The 25,416-nt window shown below is 41.7% G+C and overlaps 1 long non-coding RNA gene across 2 annotated transcripts; it reads right to left on the bottom strand.

Annotated features, from left to right (window-relative positions):
• Window positions 1-12,318: 12,318 nt before the first annotated feature.
• LOC124860509 lies at window positions 12,319-13,608 on the bottom strand. 2 transcript variants are annotated; one of them, XR_007036378.1, is made up of 3 exons: window positions 12,762-13,608; window positions 12,449-12,668; window positions 12,319-12,374 (listed from the first exon to the last, which is right to left on the bottom strand). It is a non-coding gene; the product is annotated as an uncharacterized LOC124860509 (long non-coding RNA). The 2 variants fall into 2 exon arrangements; XR_007036377.1 differs by having other exon boundaries at window positions 12,449-13,608.
• Window positions 13,609-25,416: the final 11,808 nt, after the last annotated feature.

Consider the following 25,416-nt stretch of genomic DNA (forward strand, 5'->3'; position numbering starts at 1 on the left):
ACTAATCTCAATCAAAAAAAAAACTAATCTCAATCAAAAAAAAAAAACTAATCTCAAACAAAAAACTAATCTCAATCAAAAAAAAAAACTCATCTCAATCAAAAAATATTAAGTTGTGATCAAAACTTTCAGAGTTGTAACGATTTATTTTTTTTAAATTGAATATTTTATTTTGGGGAGAAACTGGAATAAGCGGTAGAAAATGACTGACTGACTGACTTTTTTTTCTCCAAACCTTTACAGTGAAATTATGAAATACTAATTCTGGTTATAATATAGATGACACTCTAATATAATCTGAAGAGATTGTGTTGTCGCCTCTCATGGTTTTGGAGAAATAAATTCCTGAAGGTGGGACAAATGCATATAATGGTTGAGCATTTTGAGGTATTTTGATAAAATATTTCTCCAAAACTGCACAATAAAATATTAAATATTTATTATTTTACATAAAACATGAATGTGAAAGTTATAAAAATGTAATTAATATAAATGTTCTGTAGGTTACTTTTCTGTTTTCCTCTTATTTTCTCAACCTTTGCCAGGATCGGCGTCCTTTCTGCTCCATTACTGTAATGAACCTTGTATGCCCGATGCTAATCTTTAAGAAAGAGCTGGTGTCGGCTGGCGTGACCGCGTATTTCTGACTGTCGGCTCACTTGACCGCAGTTTTCTTCTGTAGAGTTGATGTCTCCTCACTGAAGCGACGCTGCAAGCCCTGCAGTTTGAGCAGAAGTTCAGAGATGCGGGGGATCAGAGTATGTCGCTTTAGTCAGCGCTAACCAATAGGGAAACGTCTTACATCATTCGTCTTTAGGCCCCGCCCAGGATGTTCATTGTTTCCAACACTCAAAATTCGTTGAGTTCAACCAAAAACAGAGAGCGTCAAAACCAAAAAAGCGAGACTCGTAACCAAAGATTTTTGAAATGCGCAAATAAAAGTTTATGTTTTGCAAATAACTTTTTTCTTTGTGAGAAAAAATGAGTCATTTTAATCAAAAAAAGTTTTTTCAAACAATTGTTTTTTCTCCCCAAAATAAAATATTCCATTAACAAAAAAATAAAATCGTTACAACTTTGAAAGTTTTGATCACAACTTACTATTTTTTGATTGAGATTAGTTTTTTTTGATTGAATATAATTTGTTTTGATTGAGATTAGTTTTTTGTTTGATTGAATAATATTGAGACACATTTAACTCCATAAATGTAGAGCAATCTACGTACCATAGTGATGTTAAAAATACTGACATAAAACTTTGATTTGGTCCATCTTTCTTTCTCCGTCATCTCAGTAGCTGGATGAGCTTGCATGGGCATAAGGATTTTTTCAACTATAGGAACACACCAAAGTGTCAATATGACCAGGTTGGGATAAAAATAACTTACTCAGATTGGGGCAGTGAATGTATATAGATCATATTGTAGATCATATATTATGGGTCTAACACTGTTTATTAAATAATAACCAGTAATGATATCATCATTTGCAAGTAATTACTGAATAAGTAAATACCTAATAACTAACCCATTTGCCGATAATCAGCATTGACTTGGACAAAAACAGCGTCAGCCTGCGTGGCAGCATCTTAGAAGCTTTTACTACTGGTCTGGCACCCTCTGGCACCTAGTTGCTACTGCCACGAATTGAGCTTGCTGTCTCTCAGACTAAGGACCGACCACAAGAAATACAAATCTGTACATATGCCCCCCCATGAAAGATTCTGAGTGAAATGTAACTCATAGGCCTAACAGACCTGAATACTTTTATTGCATACTGTCTAAAGAACAAAGAAATTATTTCACATTAAAATGACCAGCGGTGTGTAATCAAACACCAGAATCACGCACTGTTTCCCAGTTTAGCATAGCATCCCTGTTCATCTAAATAAAGCTAAAAGAAATTGGGAAAGCAAGTGTAGCCATGTTGCTGTAAATTACATAATGTTATCTTAGCAGTACTCCCCATCTGTCTTAATAACAGTTGTAAAGTCATCAATCTTACTTGCCACAGACATAACATTACCTTGATGAGTGTATCCACTCTAAACTTCATCTACAGCTTCTCCCTCTGACTTTCCAATGATAAAAACACAGGCCCACCCCAAGGCAGGAAAGCTGATTTGGAGAGCTTTAACAGATTGTGCCTTCCATTGCCAGCAGCACATTGAAGAAACAGTGTGCCAACAGCTGGTCACGAATGCAGCTTATCCTATAACTACAAAGAAGAAAACAAGGAGAGCCAAAAACAAGTATCTAAAAGATATATTTAAGAAGACACACAAAAAAAAACAAAAAACACTAAGGCAATATCTACAACATGCACACTGAATATATTTGCTGAAATTCATTATGGAATATATTTAATAAATACCTGACTGAGATGCATTTACACTGCCATGCTAAAGTTTTCACACTGCTTAAACATTTCCACAGTTTATCACGTTCCGGCAACAATCTTTAATGCATTTGTCATGGTGTGTTTTACTGGGTATATTAGTAAATAAACAGCATCATAAAGTCCCAGGAACACACCAGGGATAAAGTTTTGGAAAAGTTTAAAGTCACACTTTAAAACATAACCCTAAGCACTGAATATCACCAGGCCACTGGTCAAGCCATCATCTAGAAATGGAAAGTGCAAGGCGCAACTGCAGACTCACTGAGACATGGCTGACTGGCCTTTATAAAAGAGTAACAACAAAAAGTAACTGTTAAAGAAAGCTATAAAGAGTCTCAATTGTAATTTGCCACCAGTAATGTAAAGGAAATGTCAAATATTCCCCCTTTTCCATGGGTTCTACTGTGGTTGGCTCCACTCCACTCAGCCCGTTTTGCAACCATTTCTATTACTGGCTTTTGCGGCCCAGTACTGGCTTTCTTGGTACCCGCTTGTCAGCAGGTCCGATTAGGGCTGAGCAAGGCCGAAATGTGACGTGAATAGACTCCTGTTCAATGATTGGCTAAGAACGTGGTCAGCTGTATGTCAGCCGCATGAGAAAGTGCTTGCCAAGGTAGTGCAGAGAATGACAAGCCACGGATTGTACCGCACACCGCAGTGCTGGGAAAAGCTCAAAAATAAGACCGACTACAAAAATATTAAGGACCACAATAGCTGGAACGGGTCAAAACAAAAGCTGCGGCAGGGGTTCAAAATCATTGTTGGAAGACAATATTGTGCAACGGTGAGTGTTTATTTTATTTTGCTTGTTTGTACTTCTAACCTCTCTCATATTTGGTAGGCTCACAAAGAACCATAAGACAGTGAGGCCCTGATGACTGGAGGTGGGTCTTCAAGCCATCATTCCAGCCATCAATGAAAACACAACTTTATCTTGGTCTATCTGATAAAACCCTAATAAAATACCTCTAGGTTGTAATGTGACAAAATGTGAAATTTGTTTTTGCAAGACACTATATCGATCAAGCAGTTTGCAGCTCATATCCATATTCTACATGCAAGGGTCAGCATGGATCTTGTCATGCATTTTTCTTTTAATTAACATTTGTGAATACAATTATGAACTTGTCCACATTTGAGTTGATGAGAAAAACTGGTTTTAAAAGGGGACATAAAAGTCAGCTGCATCATGAATATTACATTTGAGAAATTCAGCTAAGAAGTACCTAAGAAATTAAGTAATTCACTCTTTTACTGTTTTATGACCCTTCAATAATACTTCAGAGACTAGGTTTTGCTTTCAATTGTAATGCTTTTATAAGCTCCCATGATAATATAGAAATATGTAAGATATGCACTTATATGATGTGCATGAGCACTTTTGCAGTTACTATCTTCCCCCTTAGACATGACTGAACTTGATTTAACACATACTCACAGCCACATTCTCACAAATCTATTGCCTGTGACAGTACTGCATGGGGTAGGGGTCTGATTAAATCTATACGACAGACAACACAAAATTCACTCTGCGGCCACATTGCATACCTCTGGGTATTAAAAAATCTTCTGCATCTCAAAATCTGTCATTGACTTAGTCACAGATGAATTAAACAAGATTTAAGCTGATCTTTCTTTTGTCTTTTTGTCACGTCGCCTCCTTTATCTGTTTTGATCGTTGGTGGATATTAGATCCATTTGAACAGGCAAGAATATATCGACTATGAGCTGCCTAATTGTATAAAAATAACTGTTTTCACAGATTTAAAATGTTAAAATGGGTCACAACAGAGCACAGAAATCATTTTGTTAATATTAAATATATATTTCCTCATTTATTTTCTTTCAGGTCTTACCGACAATTTTCTACTGATATGACTGATGTTAAATTTGGCAAAATATCAAACACTTAGTGAGCTTTTACTCTGCAAATGGGCATATGGCTGATTTGATTAAGCTTCAGATTCTGCTAATTTGCTGGCCGTATTTTCCCAATTTAAGAAAAGGGCACCTCGGTTTGCGTGTACTTTCCTGTCTCTGCAGCCAACATCAGTCTCTGAAAATATGAATCACAAAAATGTTCTTCATTTTTTTGAACTTCAAAAAGTTTCTTGCAAACCCAGAAGTAAAAGTAGAACCAAAGTCAAAGACGGGCAAAAACAAAAGCCTATTGAGAAACTCACATGGCAGAGGTAAATTTGATGCAAAGTCAGGGGATGACAGGTGACAATGTCATACCCTGAGAGGTTATAGCTGGACCAAAACGCACAGAGGAACCTTTGTGAGTCAAAAGACTTGATAATAAATAAAACAGTCCACTTACAATGGAGAAACAGAACTTAATACAGGCAGGAAACCAGCAGCATGAAACAGGCATAGTATAACAGACAATCCAGCAATGAATGATGACATCCAAACAATATATATACAGGGACAGAGTGAAGAGAGAAGCAGGGCATGCGGATGAGGACAATCAGGTGGAGATAAGGAAACAGCTAAGACCAATGAAAGAAGAGCGCTCAGAGAGAGAAGAGTAATGGGCAGAATCAAACAGAGAAAACCTCAGGAAGCAAATCAAACAGGATAATAATACAAAATAAGAATGAACAAAGAACCTAATCTACAATGAATGAACTCAAATGGCAGAAATATAAATAATAAAGATACTAAAACTCAAACACCTAACATTGACGATCATGACAGACAGGTCAAAAACCAATGAGTATCCCTGGGCCAACTGAGTTTGTATACACTTTTTTATCTGCTTAAAAAAATCATCACACATTGGTTTGATGAACACAATTTATCTTCTATTTCAAAAGACGTCTTGGATCAATGAAACATGTGGTCTTAGAAGTAAACCAAACTCTTCCCCATATGTGATCATTAAATGCAGGGAGTTTGCACTTTTTAGCATTATGTAATGAGACTTCTATGTCAGATGTTTTACTACAGGTTAACAGAAAGTTCAAACTCAGATCCTCTCCAGTTAAATTAAAGCTGTATCCATATGATTAAGTTATTTTATTTCCAAATCTTTTAGCACCTGACCTTCTGAAAGTTACTTAATCAATAAACTAGTGCTTTGCATGATAACAGAAAAACTTTGCAATACTATTGCTGAATATTGTGATGAAAATATTGATTGCAATTTCAATTAATCCAAATTTTCCTGACTGTTTTCTCCCTTTTCCTACTTAGGGAGGTTTAGCATCACAACATTAATGTCATGCAGAATTTTAATACATGACACCTAAAATGTAATATCCGACCATATGTAGTATCCAATAAAATCTTTTTCAATAGCAGTATTGCACACTTTAATTGTGATAGTGACTGCAATTTGATATTTTGTTCAGCTCCATATTACAGTGACATTAATTAATACTTTGCTTTTTAATTTGTGACACTACTGATTACTCACTCTTTTTTTGGAAATCTCAGAGTTAAGGCAAGTGTCATGATTCTGGTTCATGCAAAAGTGGGTGTATGTCTAACACTCTTCCCTGCATAGTGCTTCTCAAATAGTGGGCGTGGTCTGCACTTTGCCTCTGACAACAATTGCTTTATCATCTCCTCTGAGGAGATTCTTGATGATCAGCATTTGCCTGATGATTAACATATGCGGTATAGTCCCACAGTGTTGTAGTCTGTCCTGTGTGGTCAAACTAGTCTCATTCAGTTATCTCAAGCTTCCCTCTGATTTTCTCACTCCTCGTGCCTTCTGTACCCGAATCTAAAACTTGCCTTTGAACTCATTTCCAAATCTGGATCTCTCAAGCCACTTCCACCTTGTGACAGGACTTTTCCCCTGAAAAGCTCATCTGCTCCACAGTTATTGTCTGCAGTTCCATTGCTAACAGTTATTGCCTGCCTGTCTGCTATCCAGCACTAAGCTCACGAGTCACACGTTGTCCTCGAGTGGTTTTTTGGCATGTCAGGAGAAACATAAAAAGACAGTGTCTACATTCTTCTATATATTCTCACATACTAATGTTATAGTAATGCTAGCTGCATTAATCACTAATATAGAACACAAAACTATGCAATGAAGTTGTTGCTTTAAAACACAAGTAAACCCTGTTGTACAGCAACTGCTCTTACACAGCAGGGTTATGTTGCCATTGCTTCTAATATGAATTTGAAATGTATGCACGTGGCATGAAGGAAAAATTAATTGGCATTTAATAGGTAAAAGCTTTACAAAAAAGAAAGATCAGAAATTGACCACAAAACTTTTACTTGGAATCTGTTATTACATTGTAAGTCATTGCATGTACGCAAGCAGGTGACACATTTTCCTAGAATGATACCCGGAACTGGTCGCATCCATGTAAACTTTTAGAAATGATGCAAATAAAAAAATAAAAACATGAATATGATTTAATATGCTACTCTTCAACAAAACATCAGAACAGCTAAGAGATGTTCTGCAAGTGACTGTGATGGCAGTTTCATCAATGGTGCCAGACACTTCAACAAGCAGCTGACCTCTAGAGCGCTGATCTTCCTTGTAAATGTTGAGGACAACAAAATGTATGCAATGTTTTCAAGCTCAGAAAGGCCAAGATCATAATGGGACGTTTCAGCCACCTTCTTGATTACACGCCTCAAAGAGCTAAGTACATTGTAAAAGCAAAAATAGGTTCTTTCTTCAAGTTGGACAACACTTTATTTTCTGGCACTCTTCTGAAACTTCCTGGAACTTTCAGAGTAGCTGTGACAGGAGGAGGACGTTCGTAGAAAGGACTGGTGCCAATAAGGTAAGCAGAGACCAAATGCTGCTAATCTGCATTTGTATGTATGAGCTCCAATCTTGTTAAAAGTTACAAAACAGCACTATTATAATAATTCATGTTTTTACAATATAGTGTTGGAATTATGATTATTGATTAATTAATCTTTATAAATAATTATAATTAAAAAATCATAATTTGACAAAATTAATTTCTTAACCAAAATCCTCATTTATGAATCGAGACCAGAGATGTCTTCTGGTGTTGTAATTGTGGCTCAACGCCTTTGATAATTACAACCATTAAATACTCAGTAATAATTAATAACTATTACCAGAGATGTCACTGTTTAATCGACCGTTTCTGCTGAAACGTGTGGAACTTCCACCTTATCTTGACTGACGAATCACTCTTGCACAAAATAAACACAAAACACCTTCTGTTTATCTATGTGAACATTTATTAAATCACAGCCCTGATACACTCGCTCTTCCGATTTAATAATCTTCACCTACTCAAACATGCAAAGTTCTACACAGAAGGAGTAAAATATCTAACTAAACAAAATAAAGCAAAACAGCAGTGGGGTCAAACCAGCAGTTATGGCAAACATGATAATATGACAAAAGGGATGTGGTGGTGAGTGGAGGTTGGGGCACAGCTCAAGCTGTAACTCAGTTATACTCAGTCATAAAACATCTCCCAACGCTGGGCGAGGTGAGCAGACAAAGGGTTATAAAACTTTTGGCGGCAAGCTAGTAAGCAGTAAGGTTGAAGACAAAGAAAATGATGAATTTCACCATGAGGTTATTGTAACAGTCCAGTTACACAGCGCACCTGCGCACAGGTGTTTGCACGGTAAAGACACACTTGCGAGACGCGGCGGTCTCCGAAAGTACCAGCGAGTTTCAAAACAATGGCATGCATACAATTCCGAACAAATTAGACTTTAAATGGCGACTCTAATCGCACTAAAAATCTCCTCTACCCTGCCCGGCTATTCCTAATAAAGAAATAAATAAAAAAACAATAAAAGGATGTGTTTTACTTTGTTGAAGCCTTCCTTCTGAGCGGAGTTGAGAGAGGGAGGGGTAGAAGTTGGAAGTTGATTGCGTCCACAGTTAACTTCAGGAAAAGCGGTCAATCTTCGTCCTCTGGCCTCCTTGGCGAAAGGGAAAAATATGATCTGACCATTACAGTCGACTAGAACAGAAAACAAGGTGGTGATTCGTCTCCTTGAAACTCCGTGGTTTTTTTAGTTACGTGTTAAGCTCACGTCTTCGATCAGCAAAGTGAAATTTCTGGCCTTCTCGTTCCAGAAACCTCAGTTATGAATATTTTGTTGGCCAACGAAGGAGAATAAATGGAATCCACTCGGGACTCTTCTCCAGATGATGCTTCAGTTGTGTGGTCATCGCGTCAGGGTCTCCAGCTGAAGGCGAGTTTTCAAAATGGGCGCCTTCCTATATAGCATCTTGTGACATCAGACTTGGGACGCCCCGTCATATCAGCCGTAGTGTCCGATGGGATTTGTAGGAACGGACTGTCCTGGATACCAAATGGCCGATGACGTTGGAAAGGCATAGTGGCATCCAGCAACATGCAAATGGTCCAATATTCAGCAAACAAGTGGTCCAACAATAGATTATTGTAAGTGCCAGCTTTCAGATCTTTGTTATTAAAACAGTAGTCTGTTTATGTCAAAAGTATCTGTTAATCTGTCCCAATACTCAAACTTCCATCTTTGTGTTCCTCAGTTGCGCGTTCCCGTTGATGGGTTCGGGTGCCTTGTGTGTCCCAATTCTCCAGAGCGGTCCTTAGCCATGCCCCCTCTGTGCCCTCAATCCACACTTCAGCTAAGCGCACATCTAACCGGACCTCACCTAAGTATATTACCCACAATTCACTGTTTCAGGTCACGTTTTGAGCAAAAACCAATCACAACCATCAATGTAGTCAACCACTGAATAAGAATAATAAGAACTGCTTAAACTTTAAACAGCAAGCTGACAAATATATATTTCTTTGCAATTTCCTGCACTTTCTTCTCCTCAAATTAATTGCTTGTTGCAGTTTTAAAATATTTTTTTAGCAGCAAAACTGCAAAAGTCAATGATGTAACCCCTACTGTCCCAATTTTCCAATTTTGAATGCTTTTAACCTGCGCACTTCAACCCCTATGTGCACTTTCACAAAGTACACACTTCATAGAGGAGCATAGGGTGTAGTGTGGGTATTGGGACAGGGGCATAATGTTAACCCAACCCTTAATTGTTCTGGGAAGGCTTTTATTAAGGGTTAGGATTGTATTTAGAATATTTCATGACCATTGTTCCAGAAGTGCATTTGCGAGGTCAGACAATGATGTCGGACAACAAGGACTGGCTCACAATGTCCACTTTAATTCATTCCAAAGGTCAGTCAGTCAGTCGTCAGTCAGTCATTTTCTACCGCTTATTCCATAGTCGGTCGCGGGGGAGCTGGTGCCTATCTCCAGCAGTCTATGGACGAGAGGCGGGGTACACTCTGGACAGGTCACCAGTCCATCACAGGGCCATCCCAAAGGTGTTCAATCAAATTGAGTTCAGGACTGCAGGCCAATCAAGTTCTTCTACACCAAAAACACTCATCTGTTTCTAAATAGACTTTACTGTGTGACATGGTGTGCAGTCATTTGAATATGGAAGGGGCCATCCTAAAACTGTTCCCACAAACATGCGAGCATGCAATTATGCAAATAGCCTTGTATGCTAAAGAATTAAGAGTGTCTTTCCCTGAAACTAATGGAGCCAAGCCCAGTCCCTGAGAAACAGCCTTACATCATAACCTCCTCTGTACCAATGTTTGCACTAACTCAATGCAGTCAGATGTAGCCTCCCAAACAACCATTGGAATTCCAGGCAGAGATGCATAATTCGTCGCTCTAGAAAACACATCTTGATTGCTCTGGAGTCTACTGCCAGTGTATTTTAATCCACTGCATCCGTTTCTTTGAATTGCACTTGGTAATGCTTAGCTGCAGGTGCTGGGCCTTCTACCAAGAAGCTTACTATACTGTGTTCCTAAGCCTATCTGAAGGCCACATGAAGTTTGGAAGTCTCAGGCTGCTGACTCTGCAGAAGGTTGACAACCTCTGCACTACATGCCTCAGCATGTGCTGACCCCAGTCTGTGATTTTAAGTTCTCTAGCACTTTATGGCTGAATTGCTGTCATTCTTAAATGCTTCCAATTTCTTAAAGGATCACTAACAGTCCACTGTAATGGGCAGGAAATGTTGTGACCAGACTTATTGTATAGGTGGCATCCTATCACATACCATGCTGTAATTCACTTAAGCTTTGTGAGCAACCTATTCTTTTACAAATGTTTGTATGAATTGTGTGCATGTGTAGGTACTGTTTTTATACTCATGACACATGAAAGTGATTGGAACACCTGAATTCAATGATATAGATGGGTGACCCAATAATATTGGCAATATACACTCACCGGGCACTTTATTAGGTACACCTTGCTAGTACCAGGTTGGACCCCTTTTGCCTTCAGAACTGCCTTATTCCTTCGTGGCATAGATTCAAAAAGGTACTGAAAACATTCCTCAGAGAGTTTGGTCCATATTGACATGATAGCATCACACAGATGGTGCAGATTTGTCGGCTGCACATCCATGATGCGAATCTCCCGTTCCTCCACATTCCAAAAGCGTTCTATTGGATTGAGATCTGGTGACTGTGGAGGCCACTTGAGTACAGTGAACTCATTGTCATGTTCAAGAAACCAGTCTGAGATAATTCGTGCTTTATGACATGGCACGTTATCCTGCTGGAAATAACCATCAGAAGATGGGCGCACTGTGGTCATAAAGGGATGAACATGGTCAGCAACAATACTCAGGTAGGTTGTGGCGTTGACACGATGCTCAATTGGTACTAAGGGGCACAAAGTGTGCCAAGAAAATATCCCCCACACCATAACACCACCACCACCAGCCTGAACTGTTGATACAAGGCAGGATGGATCCATGCTTTCATGTTGTTGAGGCCAAATTCTGAACCTACCATCCGGATGTTGCAGCAAAAATTGAGACTCATCAGACCAGGCAACGTTTTTCCAATCGTCTATTGTCCAATTTTGGTGAGCCTGTGCGAATTGTAGCCTCAGTTTCCTGTTCTTGTCTGACAGGAGTGGCATCCAGTGTGGTCTTTTGCTGCTGTAGCCCATCCGCCTCAAGGTTCGACGTGTTGTGCGTTCAGATGCTCTTCTGCATGCCTTGGTTGTAACGAGTGGTTATTTGAGTTACTGTTGCCTTTTCTATCAGCTCGAACCAGTCTGGCCATTCTCCTCTGACCTTTGACATCAACAAGGCATTTGCGGCCACAGAACTGCCGCTCACTGGATATTTTCTCTTTTTCGGATCATTCTCTGTAAACCCTAGAGATGGTAGTGCGTAAAAATCCCAGTAGATCAGCAGTTTCTGAAATACTCATACCAGCCTGTCTGCCACCAACAACCATGCCACGTTCAAAGTCACTTAAATCACCTTTCTTCCCCATTCTGATGCTCGGTTTGAACTACAGCAGATCGTCTTGACCATGTCTACATGCCTAAATGCATTGAGTTGCTGCCATGTGATTGGATGATTAGAAATTTGCGTTAATGAGCAGTTGGACAGGTGTACCTAATAAAGTGGCTGGTGAGTGTTTTGTAGGTTAGATCAGAAAAACACATTTCTCAGGCAAACAGTTCTGGAAATGATGCAGTGAACATGGAACTACACTTCATCCTGCACCCTGTCAACCGCCCGGGGACTTCACTTTGGCCTTCAACACCATTAACCCAGATATCCTTGACCAGAAGCTTACCCAATTCACTATGCACACCTCCACCCGTCAGTGGATCACCAGCTTCTTGATTTACAAAAACAGCAGGTAATAGTGTGGAGCATCACTTTGCACAAAGGGACCTTTGTCCCTAAAAAATAAAAAAAATAAAAAAGATCTTGCTTAATACCAGTGTAAAAAACTTTTAACTGTCATAGTGTTACGTATAGCTCTGACCCACATGCAGAATCATGCTCAAGGGAAAGGGTACAAGTTTGAAAAAGGTTTATTTAAGGAGTGTCATAATGTTGATGGCCGACTTGACCCACATGCAGAAAAAATACGAAGAAACGGAGAAACATTTAGTAAAAACGTTTATTAGAAAATCTGGTGCAGGAAACCGTAGTAGCAGGGAGACTGAAAAAGAGAATGAACGCTGGTGAACAACCCACAACTGAAATTCTCAAATATGTTCTATGGAGAAAGCTTACATTGGGTAGAGTTAAGTCTGCCAGGGAGAGAGGTTGTGATCCTGGTAAGAGGTGGCTATGCAGCACTGCCGTAGCAGATGAGTCCTGAGAGGCTTGGAGGAGGGTGGACAGGGTTCGCATGAAGCTGTGAGAACAATCTCTAATCTGGTTGCCAGTGGAACAAAAACAAGAATCCAGAGTCCAAAAAGCTATTGGAAAGTTCCTTCAGATATCTGTCAACCTGAGACAAAAACAAAATATTAGTCAAGGAACAAGAATTAGAATCTTCTCAGACAAGCAATAATCAAAACCATGATTTGGCCAGGTAAAATACCACGAAGAGGCCAAACACTCAGGCATCGAAGTACTGGCTCGCCTCCTTCTTATAGTCCTCCAGCTGATGACAATTATGCAAAACACCTGACGACAAGCTCCTCAGCTCTTAACGCCCCTACTGGTGGAAGAGGGTTAGTAGCAGGCAAAAATGACCAGGATTTGACAAGGAGAATGGATCGGTATGGAGAGCGGGAACAACTCTGAGGAAAAACGACAGGTAAGTGGCACAGTAAACAAAATCGGAACTTAAATGTGAACTGTCTCTTATTAGGAGGGAGTAGGCAATCCGCCAGGAGGAGAGGGATTTGGACTGGAGAAGAAGTGAATATGGAGACAATGGTAAGTCCAGTGATTTCTTAGTTACTTGGGTTAGAGCTTGGAGTGCAGGTGAAGCGTCAGCGGAGAGATGGAGGGTGGACAGGTTAGGTTGAATGGTCTCTGGAGAATCCGGGTCCGGAAGCAGCTAGCGGGAGTAGTTCCAGAATTTGGTGTCGGGTAGGTGTGTGTGTGGAAGATCCTTCCTGGGGAGATCCTAGGAGCACGCCTAGTGTGAAACGAAGCCACCTGGGCCAGCCTGGGTAACGTCCAGGTAGTCGCCGGTTCAGTTCACTAAGAAGAACAAAGAACAAGTTAAACGTTGTCGGAGGCAAAGTACACATAAACTTAATTAATAAGAGGCTGGCTGAGTAGCGACAACAGAGGCTAATACTTGAGCGACGAGATACTGGCTGTCTCCTGCTTAAGTACTCCAGGACTCAATCACCGAGATGGAAAACACCTGTCTCCACCACTGCTGAGCACTAGCGCCTAGTAGGAGTAAAAAAACACAGACAAAAACATACAACAGAAACTCCAGCCCTGACATGAACTTCTTTACTGAGATTTGCTTGCATTTGAAAGTGTATTTCTCTTCAGCTGTACCTGGAATCTCAAATTATAATGCTAGCTGAATACAGTAAGATTACATAAAATTGTCCATTTATTCAGGTTAACTTTAATATCACCTGTAATGTCAAATCAACTTACATGAACAAATGACACAATAAATTAAAATAATACTAACCCAAACTGTTAGAAATCACATGTGTTTAACGTAAACTGTGATGACTACCAGCGGGAGCTCAGTGCCAGGAGTCCGGTCAGATCTTTCCCGGGGTTGCCTCACCGCCAGGGAGGCTGGCGAGGCAAGCCGGCAGTTACTACGGCGGGAGGGGAAAACATCGGAGCACGTTTGAAATTAAGCGATGTCTTGATAAATCAAGTAGATTTTTCACATCTACATAGTTATATTCCTGCACTAAAGACATTGTAAAAGTTCATTTGTGTCACAGAAAGTGTAATTTTTCAGTTTACTCACAGCTTTTGCCACTGTGGTCCGCCATGGCTGCCCCTGCTTGACCAATCCGCTTTGACCCGCAATGAATCATGGGAAATGATGGACCGCGAAGGATACTCACAACCCATCCTTCAAACCAGGCAAAAGAAAGACACATTTGTTAGCTGCATTTGACAGACCTTCCGCACCGTGCTGTGACGTAATCGGCCTACAAGTACGGCCTTGGAAGGATCCAGCCCCTGAATTGGGACACACTCTCGGCCTGCACGTGGGTCCTCCTCCTTCCTGTTTATTGACCAATAGTAGAGGAGCTGGAGCAAGAAGGCTGCCCTCTTCATTTGCATAATGAAGGAGAAATGCATACGGTAAAGGAAAAAGACGAGACGAGAAAATGTAAAAAGAACAAAGGCATGTCTAAGGAAAAGGAAAAACAAAATATATACATTTCTTGATGATACAACCATGTCTAAGGAAAAGGAAAAATAAAATATATATATTTCTGCTTTTATTTTTAATTATGTCAGGATCGGTCCTCCATACAGAAGTTGCAGGTGACTCCACTGTCATTAGTCTGATCCATGACAATGATGAGTCTGCTTATACAGGTCCTTCTCAAAATATTAGCATATCGTGATAAACGTCATTATTTTCCATAATGTCATGATGAAAATTTAACATTCATATATTTTAGATTCATTGCACACTAACTGAAATATTTCAGGTCTTTTATTGTCTTAATACGGATGATTTTGGCATACAGCTCATGAAACCCCAAAATTCCTATCTCACAAAATTAGCATATCATTAAAAGGGTCTCTAAACGAGCTATGAACCTAATCATCTGAATCAACGAGTTAACTCTAAACACCTGCAAAAGATTCCTGAGGCCTTTAAAACTCCCAGCCTGGTTCATCACTCAAAACCCCAATCATGGGTAAGACTGCCGACCTGACTGCTGTCCAGAAGGCCACTATTGACACCCTCAACCAAGAAGGTAAGACACAGAAAGACATTTCTGAACGAATAGGCTGTTCCCAGAGTGCTGTATCAAGGCACCTCAGTGGGAAGTCTGTGGGAAGGAAAATGTGTGGCAGAAAACGCTGCACAACGAGAAGAGGTGACCGGACCCTGAGGAATATTGTGGAGAAGGGCCGATTCCAGACCTTGGGGGACCTGCAGAAGCAGTGAACTGAGTCTGGAGTAGAAACATCCAGAGCCACCGTGCACAGGCGTGTGCAGGAAATGGGCTACAGGTGCCGCATTCCCCAGGTCAAGCCACTTTTGAACCAGAAACAGCGGCAGAAGCGCCTGACCTGGGCTACAGAGAAGCAGCACTGGACTGTTGCTCAGTGGTCCAAAGTACTTTTTTCGGATGAAAGCAAATTCTGCATGTCATTCGGAAATCAAGGTGCCAGAGTCTGGAGGAAGACTGGGGAGAAGGAAATGCCAAAATGCCAGAAGTCCAGTGTCAATTACCCACGGTCAGTGATGGTCTGGGGTGCCGTGTCAGCTGCTGGTGTTGGTCCACTGTGTTTTATCAAGGGCAGGGTCAATGCAGCTAGCTATCAGGAGATTTTGGAGCACTTCATGCTTCCATCTGCTGAAAAGCTTTATGGAGATGAAGATTTCATTTTTCAGCACGACCTGGTACCTGCTCACAGTGCCAAAACCACTGGTAAATGGTTTACTGACCATGGTATCACTGTGCTCAATTGGCCTGCCAACTCTCCTGACCTGAACCCCATAGAGAATCTGTGGGATATTGTGAAGAGAACGTTGAGAGACTCAAGACCCAACACTCTGGATGAGCTAAAGGCCGCCATCGAAGCATCCTGGGCCTCCATAAGACCTCAGCAGTGCCACAGGCTGATTGCCTCCATGTCACGCCACATTGAAGCAGTCATTTCTGCCAAAGGATTCCCGACCAAGTATTGAGTGCATAACTGTACATGATTATTTGAAGGTTGACGTTTTTTGTATTAAAAACACTTTTCTTTTATTGGTCGGATGAAATATGCTAATGTTGTGAGATAGGAATTTTGGGTTTTCATGAGCTGTAATCATCCGTATTAAGACAATAAAAGACCTGAAATATTTCAGTTAGTGTGCAATGAATCTAAAATATATGAATGTTAAATTTTCATCATGACATTATGGAAAATAATGAACTTTATCACAATATGCTAATATTTTGAGAAGGACCTCTAGACCTCAAAGCTAGATGGATTCTGAAAAAAATCTGCAGTTCTCACTATCCTCTCTACATTTCAAACATGCTTACAGCAGAAAAATTACTATATTGTCTTTTTTTTTTTTCAAGATTTTAGAATTGATCTATTTGGGCAGGACGGTTTGCTATGCCGCTCAGAAGCATCTTATTTAAGCAGTGCGGTCCTTTAAGCTTCTAACAGGAAAGAATTCACAAAATGTCTGTTTTAGGGGCATAGTAATTATTCTGCTGAGATATCTCTCACAAAGGTTTTCTGGTGAAAACTACATCTAACATAAGATGTAACTGGTTGGTAGAAAAAAAAAAGTGTTTCCTTTTAATGTTTTTTCGTTCGTTCGTTCGTTCGTCGTCTTCCGCTTATCCAGGACCGGGTCGCGGGGGCAGCAGACTCAGCAGAGACGCCCAGACGTCCCTCTCTCCAGACACCTCCTCCAGCTCCTCCAGGGGGAGCCCAAGGCGTTCCCAGGCCAGCCGAGAGACATAGTCCCTCCAGCGTGTCCTGGGTCGTACCCTGGGCCTCCTCCTGGTGGGATGTGCCTGGAACACCTCCCGAGGAAGGCGTCCAGGAGGCATCCGGTATAGATGCCCGAGCCACCTCAACTGGCTCCTCTCAATGTGGAGGAGCAGCGGCTCTACTCCGAGCTCCTCCCGGATGGCCGAGCTCCTCACCCTATCTCTAAGGGAGTGCCCGGCCACCCTACGGAGGAAGCTCATTTCAGCCGCTTGTATCCGTGATCTCGTTCTTTCGGTCATGACCCAAAGTTCATGGCCATAGGTGAGGGTAGGAACGTAGACCGACCAGTCAATTGAGAGCTTTGCTTTTCGGCTCAGCTCTCTCTTCACCACAATGGACCGGCACAGCGCCCCCATCACTGTGGCAGCTGCACCGATCCGTCTGTCGATCTCCCGCTCCATTCTTCCCTCACTCGTGAACAAGAACCCGAGATACTTAAACTCCTCCACTTGAGGCAGGAACTCCCCTCCAACCTGAAGAGGACAAGCCACCCATTTCCGGTCGAGTACCATGGCCTCGGACTTGGAGGAGCTGATCCTCATCCCAGCCGCTTCACACTCGGCTGCGAACCGCCACAGCGCATGCTGTAGGTCTTGGCTAGAGGGGGCCAGCAGGACCACGTCATCCGCAAAAAGAAGAGACGAAATCCACTGGTCCCCAAACCAGACCCCCTCCGGCCCTTGGCTGCATCTAGAAATCCTGTCCATAAAAGTTATGAACAGGACCGGCGACAAAGGGCAGCCCTGCCGGAGTCCAACATGCACTGGGAACAGGTCCGACTTAGTGCCGGCAATGCGGACCAAACTCCTGCTCCGCTCGCACAGGGACCGGATGGCCCCTAATAAAGGGCCCCCGATTCCATACTCCTGGAGCACCCCCCACAGGGCATCACGAGGGACACAGTCGAATGCCTTCTCCAGGTCCACAAAACACATGTGAACCGGTTGGGCAAACTCCCATGAACCCTCGAGCACCCTGTAGAGGGTATAGAGCTGGTCCAGTGTTCCACGGCTGGGACGAAAACCACACTGTTCCTCCTGAAGCCGAGGTTCGACTATCGGTCGGACTCTCCTCTCCAATACCCTGGCGTAGGCCTTACCAGGGAGGCTGAGGAGTGTGATCCCCCTGTAGTTGGAACACACCCTCCGGTCCCCCTTCTTATAAAGGGGGACCACCACCCCAGTCTGCCAGTCCAGAGGCACTGTCCCCGACCGCCACGCAATGTTGAAGAGGTGTGTCAACCATGACAGCCCTACAACATCCAGATACTTGAGGTACTCAGGGCGGATCTCATCCACCCCCGAAGCCTTGCCACCGCGGAGCTTTTTAACCACCTCGGTGACTTCAGCCTGGGTGATGAAAGAGTCCAACCCCGAGTCCCCAGCCTCTGTTTCCACCACGGAATGCGTGATGGCAGGATTGAGGAGATCCTCGAAGTACTCCTTCCACCGCCTGATAATGTCCTCAGTCGATGTCAGCAGTCTCCCGCCCCCACTATAAACAGTGTTGGCAAAGCACTGCTTCCCCCTCCTGAGGCGCCGGACGGTTTGCCAGAATTGCTTCGAGGCCAACCGGTAGTCCTTCTCCATGGCCTCACCGAACTCTTCCCAGGCCCGAGTTTTTGCCTCTGCCACAGCCCGGGCCGCAGCACGCTTGGCCTCACGGTACCCGTCAGCCGCCTCAGGAGTCCCACAAGCCAACCACAGCCGATAGGACTCCTTCTCCAGCTTAACAGCATCCCTTACTGCCGGTGTCCACCACCGGGTTCTGGGATTGCCGCCACGACAGGCACCGCAGACCTTACGGCCGCAGCTATGGGCAGCAGCATCGACAATAGATGCAGAGAACATGGTCCACTCGGACTCTATGTCTCCAACATCCCCCGGGATCTGGTCGAAGCTCTCCCGGAGGTGGGAGTTGAATACATCCCTGGCCGAGGGCTCCGCCAGGCGTTCCCAGCAGACCCTCACTATGCGCTTGGGCCTGCCGAGTCTGTCCGGCTTTCTCCTCCTCCAGCGGATCCAACTCACCACCAGGTGATGATCAGTGGACAGCTCAGCCCCTCTCTTCACCCGAGTGTCCAAAACATGCGGCCGAAGGTCTGGTGATACGACAACAAAGTCGATCATCGACCTCCTGCCTAGGGTGTCCTGGTGCCAAGTGCACTGATGGACACCCTTATGTTTGAACATGGTGTTCGTTATGGACAATCCGTGACTAGCACAGAAGTCCAATAACAAAACACCACTCGGATTCAGATCGGGGAGGCCATTCCTCCCGATCACGCCTCTCCAGGTGTCACTGTCGTTCCCCACGTGGGCGTTGAAGTCCCCCAGCAGAGTCCCCGGGAGGGGCACTATCCAGCACCCCCGACGGCACCCCCGACAGGGACGCCAAGAAGGCAGGGTACTTTAATGTTTTTTTTTTGCGTTTAAGTTTTTTTTCCAAATGCACTAATTGTTTGAAAAGGCACTGTTTTCGTAGTCTTGGTCACTTATCTGGAGCAGGTTAGGTTCCCAACAAAGTTTACTATGGTGACAGATAAGAATGAACTACAATCCCTTACTAGACCTGATGTTACCTCAATAAACAACTGATCCTGCTTCATGACAGAGTCCCCTGATCCTAGTGTGCTATTTGTCACACCTTTGCATGCCATTTAACCTATCAGTGTTTATAGTCTTTGGTTTTTAGTTATTCTTTGTCTGGGTCCTGTTGTAGTCAGTTATTCGGCTGCGTCAGCCTTAATTGGCCATCTGCCTTTGACCAGTGTGCCACCTTATTTTACTCACAGCAACAGCACGTTGCATATCTGGATCGGTGTGAAACTGAATGAGATATAATCACAGAAATAAAATAAACTCTTCGGTTAAGTTAGAACAGACTTGCAGCACAAAAGAATTGCACGAACAAAAGTTAATATTTTACAATTTTTCTGGAATATGTCACTCTGTATATAAAATGTAAAACAGAAACCATAGTTAAGATGGCCCTCTAACAGCATGTACAGTTAAGTGTGTTTGTTTTCAGTGATAATGCTAATTTATGCATACCACTTTCTATGCCTCACAAATTTATTCATTCTTGTAAACGCTATTGTTAATTTATACAAACATCGCCTATAGAGTAGTTAAAACAATATGGCTATTTATGACCATTATTTGTATCCATCTAAGGGGGCATTGATATTAACTTTGACAACTCTTCTTTAAGTTTTAGCTTTAAGTTCCCAATAGTCACATTAATTCACTGTTCATATTTAAAAACATTTTCAAAAAAGCACAAAGGTGATGATGTCATGTAAGGTACAGAGGACTCAGAAATCAGTGCCTAAAACAATGGCCTCTCATGATTAAAGTAGTGACAGCAAATTTACTGACTTGATGGGGAGTTATTAAGAAAAAAATATGTATGGCAATTTATGCTGTGAAGAAGAGGAAGCCAGAAATGTTGACCGAGGGCGCACCCTTCCAAGGGATTGAAAAGTTCTATGTAATTTGCTACAGTGGTGAATGACTGCTTACGATAAAAACTGCAGTTAAAAAAACTACAGTTCAGGCAGCTGCAGTTCAGACCAATACTGTTACTCTGATGGACTGTATCAGATGCCTGCACCTGTACATATCCTTCAACAACTGTCTCTAGTTGAAGCCTACCTTATACCAGCAAGCAATGTGGTATCTGTGTAAAACACAGCATCAGCGTATAGAGGCAGCTAATAGTCCTTCTAAATTTAATTGGTCTGTGCGTTGCTCATGAGGGTTTAACTGTACTACAGTAATGCAGGTGTCAAATCATTATTCCAAGCATACAACATGTCACTTGGCCCTAAAACTTCACTTCAAGCTAATACTACACATGTGACGGTTGGAAGGGAAGTGAAAATACTGATATACAATCAGTTGTTCGTTTAGCTCTCTCACACACAAAAAAGCCCTCATTAGAAAATGATTGTAATTGTCATTAGTGTTATAATAATGGCAATGTATTTTACTTTGACTTTAAAATGTTCTCACAAACACTAGAAGTCACATGTTTTTGAGACAAAGGCCATATTTCTCTGCAAAATAAAGTCATCCACTTGGGTTGCTTTTTTTTATGTCAAATAGTCTCTATCCATTGCATGCCTGAAAGCAGAACATGAAGTATTTTCAGAACATTTCAATGATTGGATACATAATTTTAATGTCCTATTCATTGTTTGGCTAACAAGTGCATCAAATAAGGTGAATAATACAAGGCATTTTCTCCCTGTTCCAATTAAACCTGCCTGCCCATGAACATTAAGCATGCACAAAAGAAACATCTTCCTAAAATGAATGCTACCATCATTGATACATGGAACTGACAAAATAAGGCTGATGATGCATCCAAGGAAGTTTGCCAGTTACAATGATAAACATGATTTTTAACTTGCTACAACACTTCGGCAAGTGTTTTGGAGAAAGAAAACACAGTAGTCTTGAACCTCACAACCATGCCTTCTAACCTTACAAGCATTTAATCATCCCCAACAAAGATGGATCTGAATGGAAGGATCTACTATACATCAGTCATCTTAAGGTTATCTTTACTGGCACTTTAGACCAAGAAATCCAGATGAAAACCTTGTCTTATCATCAGTGCAAACATTGCAGCTGTATTCCATAAAATGGCTAACTGAGCTTTACTCAAAAACATCCATATTATTAATTTCCTTTACTTTAGAAGCCATGTTCTAATTTAGCCATCTTTTGGGATTCAGGCTTGTCCTGCTTACCCACAAAGCCACCATGAAATCCAACCATCAGCAGAGATTCCCCTTTCCCTTTTCAATCTTGTCTTTTCTATTAGGGAAAGCAATAAGTATCAGCCAAGCAGACAAATGCACACGCTTAAAGACAATACTGAGAAACAATAATAAAATTCCAAGTAACAAAAAAGTTGCTTGGCTGTGCTAGAAAATCTGTAATTTTCAGTTTTTCGACAGGTTTGTCCCTTGTTTTTTCAGCAATCTGCAAGACTTTAATGTTTCATCGCAATGCAACTACAATATAAACAACATTTTGCATTCCCTTTTAAAAAAAAGAAATGCAAAAAAAGCAATCCCACACAAGTTTAAGAGAAAACAACATGATTCATGAAGGGAGTGAGTCATCCACCAAGTGTTTGTTTGTCTGTTGTGAGATGTAGCTGAATATAAAGCAGAAGGCACCAAACAAACCTTGCATGAGAAACCTTAATCACTTTTACAGTCTGGCAGATGTTGAAGACATAAAGTGAACGGCCCTGCTTGTCTCTTTTTGTCTCACCCTTACTAACCTAAACATTGTGTACTGAGGGACACTAAACCAGAGGAAATTCAGTATAGCCTCATTAGATCACTGCTCTTCTCAACCTAATGTTTTCCTGCCTTACAATAATTCAAACCTTCAAAGTACCCTTATGATGTGTGCAAAACCTGGGAACATAGTTTGATTCATTTGTAGTAGGAGGATATAAGAATGTAAATTGTGTGTCCATTTACAGTACCTTGCAAAATTATTTATACCTATCGATATCATTAGTACCATAAAGACAAAGGACAAGGTTATTGTTTGAACATCTCAAGGAGCACTGTTTGACCCATCATCCAAAAACAAAGAGCATGTCACATCTCAAAACCTACCTAATTCCTAAAAGCTTTAATTAGAGAAGCAGCCAAAAACCCAATGATATCAATGGAGGAGCTGTAGAAATACACTGTTTAGATAGAATAATCTGTTGACAGCACAGCTATTAATCATGCAAGCAACACACTATTCTTACCTTAAAACATGGAGGTGGCAGTATCATGTTGTTGGGATGCGTTCATTCAGCAGAAAAAGGGAAGGTGTTCAGAGTTGATGGGAAGATAGATTGAGATAAACAGTGCTTTCACACAAAACATTTGGTACACTTTTAGCTTTGCCAGAGTCCAGAACCTGAAACTCTAAAACAGACCCGAGAACCAGACCCTGGCAGGCTTACAATTGCCTGACTCGGCACTGTTTATCTGGACACTTAAGCGGATCGCTTGCAGTGTGAATGGCTGCTGGGTTACAAGCAGGAAGAGAGGATATGATGTAAGAGCAGCATATTTGAGTAGAAGAAGAAGCAGAGCAAAGACAAAGTAAGCACAAATCCGAAGACAAAAGAGTTTGAAAATGTCTTGTAGGCTCACAACTACATTTGAACACTAAACAACATGAACCCCAAAGAGAAGGGCTTTGTGCTTTTTTCCTATTGATCATATCAACATTGGAGCAATACTGCCCTTGAAACAATCCATTTCAACTGCATGACATGGTTTGGCCAGGTCTAAAAGAATATCTATGTTAAAGCAAACCCGGCCAACAAAAAGTGTGAATTTTCTCACTTTTACCAGTAGTGTGAACGCACCCATATACCAGGCAAACTGGGAAGAAAACCTGTTGAGGCTGCACTGCAGGCAAATGTGGCCCAAATCTGATTTTTGGGGTCAAGTGATCAGGTCAGGCTGTTTAAAGAAAGTGGAAGCTCTCATATCAGGCCAGTATCTGACTTTTTTAAGTCACATTTGAGCCACATTCAGATGTGGTACTGAATCCGACTCGTATCTGATCTTTTTGGAATGTGACTCCAGTGGGAACGACCAAGGTGGATTAGATGTGACTTTAGATGTCACTTTTCGTCACAACTTTGCGCCGCCCAGCAGGAAACAGTAGCAGTCAGCAAAACAGACATGGGGCTAGATAACTGCACAGTGGAAAGAGATAAAACTATATTCAAGCCTAAATGAGAGGCTCATAGGAATCGTCTGGATGTGGGACATAGTTTGTATTATAAAATTTGCATACAACCCTTCAAACAGAGGACTTTAAAATGCTATCGAGGTTACCGAGCATGTGGTGATCTGCCCCTGATGCAGTCCGATACACTGGATTGCATCAAGTCTTGTGCCTGTGGAGTTGAGAGGAGAGGCAACGACACATATGATTATAAGTTGCCCTCGACATGATAAAGTTCTGAATAAACTCGCTCTCTGTAACTTTAACATCCCAGCTCCACCATTGCTGGCTGTCTCTCTGGATCAGTTTGTTGTGCTGAATTAGGTCTACCTAAAATGGAACAATATAGAATTTCACTCTCCTTTTTATCATGTTTTTCACACGACACCTGCTGACACAATAAATGGGTTTTGTTGTGCACTTAAACCATAACACCTATTTCTCCGTGTTTACTGTTGTGCTGCGCTACGCGGGTCAGTTTATAGCCGCAACATTTCAAAGAGTAGACATGGAGCACCGGGGCATGGGAGAAGCCAACATCGGAGGAAAATCCTGCGAGTGGAGTAACAGAGACTCAGGTAAGACTTGGGAACGAAAGATCAGTCAATGGGTAGCAACCACAGGCCAGATTAACACTCTGGTGAGCTAACGGTCTGATGCCTCCCTCTAGGTTCCAGCTCCTTAAAAACCTTCCTAATTAGTCCTCATGGAAGACACATGTGGAGCTGCACCTGCCAGTCGCACCCTGTAGGGAGAGAGTGAGAGAGAACATGGCACTGCATGCACACACCAACCTGCACACATCCAGAAGGCATGACATAGCCAGGTTTGTGGCTTGAGCGTTTAATGTAGGGATGACAGAACGTCTCATAGAGACTTAAGGCTAACACACACAAGAGACCATGGTGGTGTAGTACATAACACAGATAATTTCTTGCCATTAACTCACACTTGACAAATGGTGCAGCAATTCATCTAAGCAGAAGAGATTATTGGACATCTGCCAAGGGTGGTTTCTTCTGTTGTGGTTAAGCTAGAACTCAGAACAAGACTGACAAGACATCACCAAAGATGTGTTTTAGCCTTAAGAACAGGAGATGTCCGACACTCATTTTATGTGTAGAGCGCCACATAGAGTTCCACTCCAGCTGACTTAATTTTTAAAAGTTCACGTGTGCCAAATATCACTGGCTTAAATGGTGATTTATGAATGGCTAGAGGCAGCTTAGAAAGGGACTTGTCTTTATGGGGTTATTAAGTTAAGTCCAAAATGATTAATTCCACTAGAAGCTTTAGATTTTAAATAAGGCATCTGGCATCAGTCAATGGATAATAAGATAACATAAAACAGGTGTCCATTTAAAAACGGCAAATTTTTGTTAATTGCTTTTTGTTCATATTTTAATAAAAAGTGGCATTTTGAAAATTCTTTCTAATGAAAATAGGCATTCCATCAATGAAGCCCTTCTTATTGCTGACCAGCACTTTGCATTTTTCCAGTGGTATTTTGATTATTTATCTTCAGTGATTGGCTTCAAGCCTTTGAAGCTGAAAGAGTTTCTTTCCACGCCTTAATCTTTAGCTCCCTCCACAGATTCCCTATCAGATTCAAGTTGGGACCTAGCTGGGGTGCTCCAAAACCTTGATATTACTTCCATTAAGAAGCATGTTGGTAAATTGAAACGATTACTTTAAACCAAAATATGCCATATGAATAAATACGGTAATTGTTTTATGAAATACACTATACTGTTTGAAATTTTGTCTTGCCATGTTATCCTTATTGGGTACACGCTGTACGGGCTG

The sequence above is a fragment of the Girardinichthys multiradiatus genome, chromosome 2, assembly GCF_021462225.1.
Source record: "Girardinichthys multiradiatus isolate DD_20200921_A chromosome 2, DD_fGirMul_XY1, whole genome shotgun sequence".
Classification (NCBI taxonomy): domain Eukaryota; kingdom Metazoa; phylum Chordata; class Actinopteri; order Cyprinodontiformes; family Goodeidae; genus Girardinichthys; species Girardinichthys multiradiatus.